This window comes from Octopus sinensis, linkage group LG14 (genome assembly GCF_006345805.1).
Source record: "Octopus sinensis linkage group LG14, ASM634580v1, whole genome shotgun sequence".
In the NCBI taxonomy this organism is placed as follows: domain Eukaryota; kingdom Metazoa; phylum Mollusca; class Cephalopoda; order Octopoda; family Octopodidae; genus Octopus; species Octopus sinensis.
The window spans coordinates 56,553,250-56,565,513 of record NC_043010.1 but is presented as its reverse complement, the minus strand read 5'-3'; the positions used below and the strand labels follow the sequence as shown (position 1 = coordinate 56,565,513).

Genomic DNA, 12,264 nt, shown 5'->3' with positions numbered 1-12,264 from the left:
ATTTCCGAGTTTATTTTAGTTTGTGATTAACGTGTTATCACCTACCTGATTATTTTAGTTTTGCTTCTCTCATTAATCATCAAATTTCTGAGCAATATTGTACACACGAGTTGTCTACAAAGGTCTTCTTATCTGCTTTTATTTCGTATGGCATACTGCAGCCATTGCTTCCTTTTTGTAAGTGCATGGTGAGATAACAGGGATTGTTGTGATCAATACAACAGTTGCTATTTTTTAAAACTTCTAGCTAGGAAGTCAGCACCCCTGTCCCTTTACGGGGTCTCTGAGGTGGGGATGGGGTAGGTGGATGGTATCCCTAACTCTGAGACATTAATTAGCAACTGGCAAGAGTGGGGTCTGCTAAAGGTAGCAAAGGATCAGGTGGTGGTGTTAAACCAAATGACACATTCAGTCTACCACCCAGGCAGGCCATGCTGTGATTTGAACTCCGAACACAAAGGGAGAGAATAAGTACAAGGTATCAGGCCTGATGTTGTTACAGTTCTGTTAAATGATGATGTATTTAGGTTTATTACTGAGTTGTTGATGAAGATAGCACAAAGGACATCTCATGATAAAGAGATGCTGGAGATACGATATCAGAAAAACAGGGCCACACTAAATTGGGGTCAAAGAAGAATAAAAACAAAACAAAGACTCCAATGATTTATTGTGGTATACTGAAATTCCCTTTGAATTGGGGTCCCCTATAACAGGGGATATAGTATATGTGTGTGTGTGTTCACACAAACACATATATTTATATAAACTCATAGTATATCTTGTGTGTACAGTTGGAGGTTGACTGCTACGGATGAGCAGAGAACTGCATATCGACCTTTGTTACCCAATCTGCTGCCAGTAAAGAGTGGCGTAGTTGAAACTTTGTAGTTTCACTGGTGATGACATGCAGAGCCAACATGAGAGGAAATGACGATAAAGCCAAGCATTACGACACACGGATCAAGCATTTGATTTGTGTCAACATAATGCAATGAAGTGTTTCCCTGGTGAACTACAGTGGTTCTGCATCCAATTGCCCTGGAGCATCCAATGCAAAGGATGAAAATGATCAGAATGGTGAAACGCATGTAAGGAACAAATGATAGAAATAAACTGTATCTTGTGTTTATCATACATTTCCACACACACACACACACACACACATTGTGCTGACTGAAAAGAATGACAAGTCGGACTTTGCTATCGACACTTTTGCTCACAATCAAATGGCCTTTGTCAACTCAATGCCAGGGTGGACGACGACTGTCTGTGCTTCCATGGGTTTGTGGAATCAAACTCCGGGGCCTTGGGGTTGCAAAACGAACTTCTCCACATGGCTATTCTTATACATAAACACACACACACACATGAAGGAGGGTACGAATACAAACTATCGAACGTGGAAGGAAATAAACCCAGAATTTCTCTCTCTTAGACACACACACACACACACATACGCACGCACACACACACACACACACACGCACACACACACACCACACACACACACACACGCACACACACACACGCACAAACACACACACACACATGAAGGAGGGTACGAATACAAACTATCGAACGTGGAAGGAAATAAACCCAGAATTTCTCTCTCTTAGACACACACACACACACACATACGCACGCACACACACACACACACACGCACACGCACACACACACACACACACTCGCACACACACACACGCACACACACGCACAAACACACACACACACACACACACGCACAAACACACACTCGCACGCACACGCACAAACACACACACACGAAGCAGAAGTAATCTAAACCCTCCCAACCTATTTTACCCCTCAGACAACCTTTTTCCATCCTGTGACATTTGCTCGACATGCAAAACATAGCAACCAAATCTCTCTCAATTCACTCATTAATTTCAAACGAGGACACATGGCTCTCTGACAAAAATAAAGACAAAACGGTCACGGTTGGAATGATAAGAGGCGTGCCCAATCCTCGTAGACCCAGGGCTAAACACAAACAATAACAAATCATAAAATGTACAAATCAGAGAGAGAAGACACCGTGAGGGAGGGACTTGGGACACAGAAGTGTCTCAGCCGTGGTCAATGGACATACAAGAAATAGCAGCTTCACTCCAGTCACACCCCACAGGCTTGGAAGGACACCTTCGATGATGTAGTCATAGACACACATACGTGTGTGTGTGTGTGTGATGTGACGTTGACACACAAATATACGATTTTACATTGAGATAACGAAGGAAAATGTTAAACATTGCCTGACAGACACATATAGAGTGGTGAGTGTATATAAATGTATATACATCGGTATAAATCGATGCAGACCAAGTGTGTGTATGTATGACCCCAGAGGATAGAGAAAACCCTTTAAAGAAGAACCTTAACAATATAACATGACAATAGAGAGGGATTAATGTATGGACGAGACCGAGAGAAATGTTATCTGAGCTTTGAAGTAAAATCTCACCTCCAGTCTGCTTTTTCTCTCTCTTTCTTCCTGATCGGTTCGAATCAGTCCATGTCGACGACTGACTGCGACGGTTGAGCAGAATCTTCACTGTGATAATGCTTCGCTACAAACCTCAACTGGTTCATCTGACAGCTCCGCTCCTGAGGTGAACAGTCATTTCGGTATGAGTAACGTGAGAACTAATGAGTCACAGGGCATACAGTTCCGCCGCGCGCACGAACACAAACCCACCCACACTCACGTGTGTGTGTGTGTGTGGGTGGGGCGATCCTAGGCTAGAGTGAACAATTCAAGCCCAACTTACAGCGCACTGGCATGTTTGCACACGGCCGTGTCTGTGTGTAGACACACACACACACACACACACGAAGTTTGTGCCAGAAAACAAAGTCACAAAATAGAACAATAACAGTCTCAGACAAAACAACACAAACACACACGCACGCACACATACACAAACATATACACAGAACACACACACACACACATATATATATATATACAAATACACACACACATGCAGACCCATTCCAGTAGAGGTATCAAAGAAAGAGACCCTAACTCAAAGACTCCCCTCAGTAGCCATGGAAACAACTGCAGCTTATGATCAGGTGGCACTGGCAAGGCGGCCCCTGATGAGTCGGCATTTGGGGGTCACTGACCCCATCACTCATGGTTCAGATCAGGAGAGCTATGTGGTCACCATTCTCTCAGAGTCTGCCAGACATGTAATGCCCTTTCCTCATCTCGTAGAAAATTTACCTGATGTCCTCAACTACACACATCTGGTAGTGGACCCTTCTACCTTTGATCTGCTTTATTGAGGATTTTATTGACCCACTAGCTTGCCATTAATGAATGCCCTGGTCCTTGTGGATAAACTTGGCCATCCTACTGATATTTTTTTTTTCCTGAGAATAGACCAGAGATAGCATGACTCTAATCAGAACAAGGACTCCTTCCAAACTCTCAACGCAAATCACCCAGCTCTGCTAAAGAAACTATATCACAAGTATGTTCACAGTTTGCTTGTTTAAGCTTAAATAGGTGCATATTGACTTGTATGCCTGTTTTCTACAAGCAATCACCTGACCTTGTTACACGCTGACCTAGTCCTTCTAACTTTATGCAGGCTATCCGTCCCATCAGGCGACAGACTAGCTGAGTGTGGGAAATTTATACCTGTCTGTTGGGAGCCTACCGTCAGCTATATAACAAAACCTTTCCTGCTATTTCTCTAGTGAGGTGGGTTTGCATGGTCGAGTTCGGACCTCAGCAGCGAGGAAGTTTTATTTCACAGGCAACCTCAGCTAACTTTTGACACATATGTCTGTTCCTGTCCTCTGGCAGAAGTTATGTCTTGTATTTGTTTCTCCTCTTCTATCAAACATACACCATCGCTATGTTCCAACTGCATGTGAAACCATTGTACATTTGCTGACAGTATATTTCTAGAGGTATCTCAACAGCTTTGCCGTATTAATGCTCTTCGACAGGTTGAATAAATCGTCTGGTTTTATTCTGGTCTTCTGTTTCTTCCTTTATCTAATGGACTCAAACCAGCTTTATCTTTCAACAACTCCAACTCTTAAAAACCTATTAACCCACAGGCTACAGTAGTTGGCAGCTAAATCTGCAAGAATGATGTTCCTTTTCATTGTTTGTGCCTCGTTAGAATCTACCATGTTGGTGTTGAAAGATGAAAAGTTGATGCATTCCATACAGCACTGGATCATCTTCCATTTATGGCCTGATAAAAAATCACATGGAACATGCAGACATTGTTTTGTTTTGGCTTTTCAACCTCATGGTTCTGGGTTCAGTTCCACTACATGGTACTTTGGGCAAGTGTCTTCTATTATAACACCTGGGCCAACCAAAGCCATGCGAGTGAATTTGGTTGGTGGAAACTGAAAGAAGCACATTGTATATATATATATGTGTGTGTGTGTGTGTGTTGTGTGTGTGTGTGTACTTACAGTTCAACTTTCTGATTGTGTAGATGTTAGTCCATAAGTCCTTAGGTGCAATCCTGTGTAAAAGCATGTAAGTCAAAGGCTTAATAGTGTAAATATCCAGAGATAAACGTGAATGTATCGATATGTTTGCGTTTATCTCTGGATATTTACACTATTAAGCCTTTGACTTACATGCTTTTACACAGGATTGCACCTAAGGACTTATGGACTAACATCTACACAATCGGAAAGTTGAACTGTGAACTTTTATGCTTCTTTTTCTTCCTCTCCTTATTCCTTTTCTCCTGTCCTCCATGTCGTACTTTCAATAATGCAAACCTTTTCGTTTTCCCTATTTGTCTCTGATGATGGAATATCCCATACTTTGGGATATCCCAGAAACAGCTGTAAGACTTTGAAAATTTTCCATTAATAATATTGTATATGACTTGAGGTGTTTGTCTTTCCTAAATGTTTGTTGTCCTCTTTAACAATTCTAGATCCACTATATCGGAAATCTACAATGGTTCCATAACTCCCATCTTGGCTATAACCTTGGAGCCCTTGTGATTCATTACAGCACTTACCCAGCATACCTAGTTGTTTAGATCACCTGTGAACTAAACCCCCATATTTTGTGTGTGTGTGTAATATATATGTATATATATATATATATATATTATATATATATATATATATGAGACCAAAAGTGTACATATGCCACTATATGTATATGTAAAAATAGATAGACAAAAGATAGGACAGGAAAAAACAAGAACGGGTCATTTGGAGCCTTGTATCGTCAGTCGAGTTCTGATCATCCCTGCAGTTTTGGCCGGTTACATTCGAGACTGCTCCAATCTGGCCAAGAGCAATAGATTCTTTGGAAGAAAGCAAGTGAATGTATGCAAGGACGAAAAAACGGATAAATGTTACACAATTACAAATACAAACAAGAAGACAATAACAACAGGTGTCTTTCGACTAAAGACAAATTAAATTAAGCTGGCATTTGTGGAGTGAAGCCTCGTGGCAGGAACATACGAGCTGAAAGTGATGGGAAGGAGTAGAAGAGATGCTGCAGAGATGGAAGCTGAATCTGACCTTTCTTTCTTGGTTTGACTTCCATCCATGAAGCATCTCTTATATTTCTTCCCATCACCTTGGACATCACCTTGGATAAAGGCCAAGGCTTTCTTTGTGTCTGTGTTTGTCCCCCTTCCTCCTCTACTTAACAACTAATGTTGGTTTGTTGACATCCCTGTAACTAAGCAGTTCAGCCAAACAGACTGATAGAAAAGTTAGTCCTAGAGTTAATTTGTTTGACTAAAACCATTCAAGGCAGTGCTCCAGCATGGCCTCAGTCCAATGACCGAAACAAGTGACACATATAGATACATGACGAGCTTCTTTTCCCAATTTATGTCAACCAAATCCGCTCACAAGCGTTTGGTTGTTCCAGCATCGGAGCAAAAGACACTTGTGCAATGTCATGCAGTGGGACTGAAACGGAAACGATGTGAGTGGCAAGATAACTTCCAAACCACTCAACCACCACTGCACCTATCTGTATCTAGCTGTCCATCTGTCTGTGTATTTATCTACATTTACATAGACAGACAGACAAACAAACAGACACACACACATATATATATATATATAATATATATATATATATATATATATATATATATATAGATAGATAGATAGATAGATAGATATATATATATATATATATATATATAGAGAGAGAGAGAGAGAGAGAGAGATATCTAATATAGGATAAAACTTTTTGAAAAAAATTCTATCAATGGCCAGCATATTAAAAAATACCTTTAAAGGTTAAATTTATAAACAACTTATAAACAAGGGCAGAATAAAAAAATAAAAAAATTTGAGCATTAGAATTTTTTTCTTTTGCCCTTGTTTATAAGTTGTTTATATATAGAGAGATAGATATATAGACAGTATGCATATGTGTGTGTATGTATATTGGCCTTTAGATGCAATTTGTTAGTATTGTAAGGCTGTTTTATGTAAGCAACCAGTCAGTATAATACAGATCCGTTATGGTACCGGAATCTTAGAATCTTGAAAAGGATTCAACTTTTCAGACAATTTACTGGCACTAATGGATTAAGTGGATTATGGATTAAGTGGTAAGTGGAGCACGAAGCAACTGTGTAAATCTGCAATTAGAAATCTATGAACTCTTATGATGTGTTCTCGGCCAAACAATGAAATCCACTTCATAAAAGTTTGAAGTGGTCTCCAGATGGACACCACTTCAAACTATTCTACAAATAGTTGATATACACCCACACACACATATGTATGTATATATATATATATATATATATATTATATATATATATATATATATATATATATATATATATATATATATATACATACATACATACATATGTGTGTGTGGGTGTATATCAACTATTTGTAGAATAGTTTGAAGTGGTGAGCCGTGAGGATGAAAGACTTGAGGTATTTCGTGTTGCAAGACAGTGTGTGAGAGAGAATCGTGATGTGGTAGGAGAGAAGTGTGTTTGCATGGATGATGGTTCACTTGCGCTAAATGAGGATGCAAAGAGACAGGTTTGGAGATGCCACTATGAAAGGTTGCTGAATAAAGAAAATGAATGGGATAAAGAGAGTCTGCCGAATGGCAACCCAACAGAAGGACCAGCTATCCGAGTTGAAAATTCTTTGGTAGTTAAAGCAATTAGAAGCATGAAGACAGGGAAAGCCCCAGGCCCATCAGGAATTACTGCAGAGATGCTCAAAATATCTGGCAGTGTCGGCTATAACCTAGTCACCCGTATAGTCAACCAGGTGATACACGAAGGAGTCATACCCAATGACTGGTGTAGCAGCGTACTAGTCAACTGCTACAAAGGTAAAGGTGATGCCCTAGATACAAATAATTACAGAGGTATCAAGCTGTTGGATCAGGTAATGAAGGTTACGGAGGGGGTCATAGCCCAACTAATTAGAGAGAGAGTTAGTTTAGATGAGATGCAGTTTGGGTTCGTGCCAGGGAAAAGTACCACTGATGCTATATTCCTGGTAAGGCAGCTGCAGGAGAAATACCTAGCCAAAGATAAGCCCCTGTACCTGGCTTTCGTTGACATGGAGAAAGCCTTTGATAGGGTCCCCCGATCCCTTATCTGGTGGTCAATGAGGAAACTAGGGATAGATGAATGGCTGGTGAGGGCTGTGCAAGCCATGTACAGAGATGCCGTAAGTAAGGTTAGGGTTGGCAACATGTACACAGAAGAATTCAAAGTAGAGGTTGGGGTCCACCAGGGTTCAGTACTCAGCCCCCTCCTATTTATCATAGTCCTCCAGGCAATTATGGAGGAATTCAAGACAGGTTGCCCCTGGGAGCTTCTCTATGCTGACGACCTTGCTCTAATTGCTGAGTCACTATCAGAACTGGAGGAGAAGTTCCAGGTGTGGAAGGAGGGTTTAGAATCGAGGGGCCTTAGAGTCAACCTAGCTAAAACCAAAGTCCTAATAAGTAGGAAGGTAGACAATCCACAAATGTCTTCAGGAAGATGGCCCTGCTCGATCTGTAGAAAAGGTGTAGGTAGAAACTCTATAAGATGCACCAAGTGTAAGCTATGGACACATAAGAGGTGAAGCAATGTCAAAGGAAGGCTAACTGGGAATCTAGTTTTTGTATGTGGCAGATGCTCTGGTGCAATAAACACTGAAAAAGCGCAGAGACCAACTTCTACCACGTTCCAGGGAGAAAAACTAAAAATAGTTGATAGTTTCCGTTACCTAGGTGACCAAGTCAGTAGCGGTGGCGGGTGTGCTGAAAGTGTAACTACTAGAGTAAGAATAGCCTGAGCAAAGTTCAGAGAGCTCTTACCTCTGCTGGTGACTAAAGGCCTCTCGCTCAGAGTAAAAGGCCGACAGTATGACGCATGTGTACGAACAGCCATGCTACATGGCAGTGAAACATGGGCTGTGACTGCTGAGGATATGCGTAAGCTTGCAAGGAATGAAGCCAGTATGCTCTGCTGGATGTGTAATGTCAGTGTTCATACTCGACAGAGTGTAGGTACCTTGAGAGAAAAGTTGGACCTAAGAAGCATCAGTTGTGGTGTGCAAGAGAGATGTTTGCGCTGGTATGGTCATGTGGTGAGAATGGATGAAGATAGTTGTGTGAAAAAGTGCCACACCCTAGCGGTTGAGGGAACCTGTGGAAGAGGTAGACCCAGGAAAACCTGGGACGAGGTGGTGAAGCACGACCTTCGAACTTTAGGTCTCACCGAGGAAATGACAAGAGACCGAGACCTTTGGAAGTATGCTGTGCGTAAGAAGACCTGGCAGGACAAGTGAGACCATAACCCGTGGCCTCTACCTGGGATGTAGCCAGTCCACTTATGCATACCTTTCCTTCTTGAGACACAAAACTACATGTGAAGGCCTGTTGAGGCAAGTGAAAATCGAAATCGATCAACATCAAAAATCAATGGAAATTGTAGTTGTGATACCAGTGCCGGTGGCACGTAAGAGAGCCATCCGAACATGGCCATTGCCAGCGCCGCTCTGACTGGCCTCCGTGCCGGTGGCACATAAAAAAAACACCCACTGCACTGATGGAGTGGTTGGCGATAGGAAGGGCATCCAGCTGTAGAAACACTGCCAGATCAGACTGGGCCTGGTGCAGCCTTCTGGCTTCCCAGACCCAAGTTGAACCGTCCAACCCATGCTAGCATGGAAAGCGGATATATATATATATATATATATATATACATATATGTGTGTGTGTGTGTATATATATATATTCAGATCGCTAACCATTAAACCTTTTCTATTTTCTTTCTGTGTTCCTTTCTGTTGAAGAGTGCAGGCTTGAAATATAAAAGACTTTTTCAATTCCTGAGCGTAAAACTAATACATCTGTTTGTTGTCTACACCACCTGTTTCCGTCTTTTGATTTTTTTGTAAATTCTCAATATATATATATATATATATATAGTATCATCATCATCATCACAGGTACGGGTATCTTAACTACAACTTTCATTTGATTTTTATTTTGATGTTGGTGTTGACGTACTTGACTCAATAGGTCTCTTCAAGAACAGCGGATCACTCTACGATCCAAGGTTGGCACAGCAGGCCATGAACTCACTTCATTCATCGTTTAACGTCCGTTTTCTGCACTAGCACGGGTTATATATATATATATCTTCGGATAGTACTTTTTATGTGCCACTGGCACGAGGATCCACTCAATTGGCACTGGCAATGACCCACACATGAATGGTGCTTATTGCGTGCCAGTCAGGTGGCACTGGCATTGGCCACAACTACAATTTCCATTTTTGATTTTGAGTAAGTCTCTCTACACACACGGCATCTTGCCCGACGATTCAAAGGTACTTTTTAAATGGGCTGCTTATGTGACACTGGTATAGGCTACGGATGTGATCTCCAGCATGACCACAGCTGCATGGCTGAAGCAAGTAAAAGAGTATATATATATATATATAAAATGTGTGTGTGTATATATATATCTTGTATCTGGGGAGAGTTATTCTCTTTTAGTGATTTATTATTTAACACACGCATTGGTTAAGTTTCCACTCATTTCCTTATTTATTTTTCCTAACATTTCGTTGTTTTGCAACCCTTTCAATAGTCGTTGACTCTATCCTTTATCCAAGCTGCATTCTTTTTGTTTGTGCACACGTGTGTGGGTCAGTGTGTGTGCGCATACACATGTTTGTATGTATGTATGCATGCATGGAAGTGCGTGTATGCATGTATGTATGTTTGTGTGTGTGTATGGGTTTTTGTGACTATATTGGATCTGTATGGATGGATGTGTATCTCCATCTGTGTGGATGTGTGTCTTTGTGTTAAGTGTGTATAAGGTCATGCGATTCAGTCGTCAATTGCGTGTGTGTACCTGTGCTTGTCTGTTCATATTACCTGTGTACATGTCTGTCTGTATGTCTCTCTGTTTACTTTCATATCCATTTACCTACACACACACACACATCTACATAACAGCCCACTAACTATTCCACCTGTCTATAAATATAAACTGTGGGTATCGGGGTATGATTACCTCCCACCTATATTTCCCGTTTAGTCCTGGGGATGTTTCAATTGTTTCATTTTGACATTTATAGGCATTTCTAGGGACCACGTCCAATATTTGCGGTTTTTTACTATTCGTGTGTGGTCAAGGAACGTAACCCACATGAATACCAGGGGACTACTGTATATATAATGTATGTATGTATGTATATATATATAATGTGTATATATATATATATATAATGCAGTCACCCATGCACACCAGCCTCCCCTCCTCTCCATGCCATCGACCTTATCCAAGGGAAAGACAAAGGCTGATACAGCTTGGCACCAGTGATGTCACAACTCATTTCTACAGCTGAGTGAACTGGAGCAACGTAGGAATAATGTGCCTTGTTCAAGAACACAACACGCAGCCCGGTCCAAGATTTGAACTCACTACCTCATGATTGTGAGCCTGATGCTCTAACTACTGAGTCATGCACCTTCACACACACACATACACATACGTGCATACATATAAACATATTGTTATTATGCAAAAGTGTCTTAAGTCCAAAACGTTTCTTTTTCAGAAAATGCAAAAACAGTTTCACCATTCCATTGCAAAACCGTTGTACTACACTTTGACAATCTTTGATATCTTGGCATCTGAAGCAGCTGGAGATACGAAAGTTTGACCAAAAGAACCAGCTTTTTGCAAGCAAAAATAAATATTGAAGAAACATATTTGGATTAATTTGGATGTACAACAGTTGAAGAGAATAGCAATATGTATACATTCTGCTTTGGAATGGTGGATCTTGAAGCAGATAAAGCTATAAATAACAGCATGTAAATATTGGGCTGAAGAATCTCTTTGACAGAAAAAGTCTACCTGCAGTGTTTGAGCCAACATCTGTAAACATGACATCGACAATATATACACACATATATATCCCGTGAATAGTTCTGTTAGAATCAACAAAAAAGAAAAAAATTACTCCATCCAGTAAGAGATAAATATCATTTAATAAACAGACATTGAAGTCCTCTGCGTATTAAATGATACACACACACACACACACACACACAGTAACTGCCATTATGAAGTTCTGAGTTGGGAAACAATCCTTAAATTTGTAAAAATGTAGATTATTTTAAGTGGATTGACACAAATATATTTGATTATTCTCTATGAGCCATGAAGAAAATGGAGATTCTAAGATGATGATACTTTTGTCATCACAATCAGTTCACACACAAATATATACACTGACACACATCGTTTTCTTGCTTCAGTCATTAGACTATGGCCATGCTGGAGCACCACCTTAAACAATCCTTAAATTTGTAAAAATGTAGATTATTTTAAGTGGATTGACACAAATATATTTGTGTTGTGTGTTAAGACAAAGCCACAAACCACACTCACTCTAACCTATACTACAGACACTCTATATGCCCTTATACTATAGACATACTATGTGTCACTAGAGCACAGAGAGAAAATTCCACAGGAAGCCTTTATCTGATTACTAAAAGTAACAGTCAAATTAGTTGGAACCAAGTTAGAAATGAAAGACACATTCAATATTGTTATAAAGTCAGGAAGGTCATGGCTGGAACCCCCTTGATGATAGGTCTGCTGGATCGTGTCAATTACATCAACCCCAGTGTGTAACTGGTACGTATTTCATCGACTCTGAAAGGATGAAAGGCAAAGTCAACCTTGGCGGAGTTTGAACTCAGAACTTA

At 40.5% G+C, this 12,264-nt stretch overlaps 1 protein-coding gene across 3 annotated transcripts in view; it reads right to left on the bottom strand.

Annotated features, from left to right (window-relative positions):
* The window catches only part of LOC115218896 (ras-related protein Rab-24), a 32,276-nt gene extending 29,476 nt beyond the window's left edge, over window positions 1–2,800 (bottom strand). The window contains exon 1 of one of the 3 annotated variants that reach the window (XM_036509053.1): window positions 2,489–2,800. The gene's annotated coding sequence lies outside the window, so the exon portion shown is untranslated. The remainder of the gene's footprint in view (window positions 1–2,488) is intronic. The other 2 variants (XM_029788895.2, XM_029788896.2) reach the window with 2 other exon arrangements.
* Window positions 2,801–12,264: the final 9,464 nt, after the last annotated feature.